At 35.7% G+C, this 1,406-nt stretch overlaps 1 protein-coding gene across 1 annotated transcript in view; it reads right to left on the reverse strand.

The window, feature by feature from the left end:
* Positions 1-1,406, reverse strand: part of LOC117957201 (F-actin-uncapping protein LRRC16A-like) — a 57,716-nt gene that overhangs the window by 1,906 nt on the left and 54,404 nt on the right. The window lies entirely within an intron of this gene.

Raw genomic sequence — 1,406 nt, forward strand, 5'->3', positions numbered from 1 at the left:
CCCCCACACTGGTCCAAATGAGGAGCAGCTTCTCTAATATGTCTTTTCCACCAAGGCTAACCAGGTGCCAGTTCGGTGCTGGTTCAACTCGCCAGTTATCTAAGAACCAGCTGGATTTGCCCCGGCCCGAGAGCCAGAGTAGGGCTATGTCACAACGTGACTGCAAGTACCTCCGTTGTCATATCAACACGTCATGACAATCAACAATAATGGAGGACTACATAGTTTGGATATCGTCTTTTTCGGGAAAAAGCGCAAATAAACTGAATATTGTGTGAATGTAAATGGAGTAACTGATAAATTACATCCTTGAGTATTTCACCCAAAAAACACACACACTTGTTTTAAACTGATACGCATCACTAGTTTGTCTCCTAAAGGTAATTAAACAAGAAAAAACCAGTACAGTACATAAAGGTTCAAATGTAAAAACGAGTGTTGAAACAACGACGATTCAGTTAAAGGGTTCACGTACGAAAAAATTAAAAGATTACGACTCTTCTAAACTGATGGAAATCAGAAAATAAAATGTAAAACAAATGATGTCACTGGGTGACTAAATGAAGACTTAAGTCTTAAGATTTAATATAATTATTTATGATATATACTCCAATCTATTTAATTAAGAACTTCTGTTCTATATATAATTTCCTTTATATTTCTTTTTTTATTAATACGATTTCTATCTCATGGTTTTGTTTATATTGTACTTTTTGTTACTGTTGTTCCTTGATCTTCTATAAGTTGCTATTTTCTTCCTATAATTTCATCTTTTGAACTGCGATGTTTGAATGTTTGTAATTTTATTTGTTAATAAAATGTAAAAAAAAAAAAGTCTTAAGATTTAAAGACCGGATCTTCTGTCTTTTAAAATCATGTTTTTTTTTGGTCTGATTTAAAAGTTCATCCTTCATTTCTGGATTATTTTGTTACACAAACATATACGAATATAAAAATCAGGTTAAAAAAAACTGATTCCAACAGTTTCTTCCAATAAAACGTCTTGCTTCTGTTGACGATGTAACTGCAGGGCCTTACTGAAGCATATTGTTAAAGGTCTGAAATAACTTCGCCACAGTCATTCGGAGTGAAGTGTGCAATAAACAACGTGTAAAAGACCTTTTTCTTCTTGTCTCTTTGATTTTAAAAACACACCCTTTTGCACGACAATCTGCAAAGACCGCTCGCCTTTCTGATTACACAGAAGAAACGCTGTTTTAAGGAAAACCACCGAGTCCCTGTGAGCGTTAATTACACAAGTCGAGAGTCCGACTACAAAATCACACACGCACACTGACACTTGGACACGTCAAGTACAGGCTAGGACCTTTGCTTCAGATGTTCTCCGTGTGTGTGTATGGTGTGTGTATGTGTGTGTGTGTGTGTGTGTGTGTGTGTGTGTGTGT

The sequence above is a fragment of the Etheostoma cragini genome, chromosome 14 (assembly GCF_013103735.1).
Source record: "Etheostoma cragini isolate CJK2018 chromosome 14, CSU_Ecrag_1.0, whole genome shotgun sequence".
NCBI lineage: Eukaryota > Metazoa > Chordata > Actinopteri > Perciformes > Percidae > Etheostoma > Etheostoma cragini.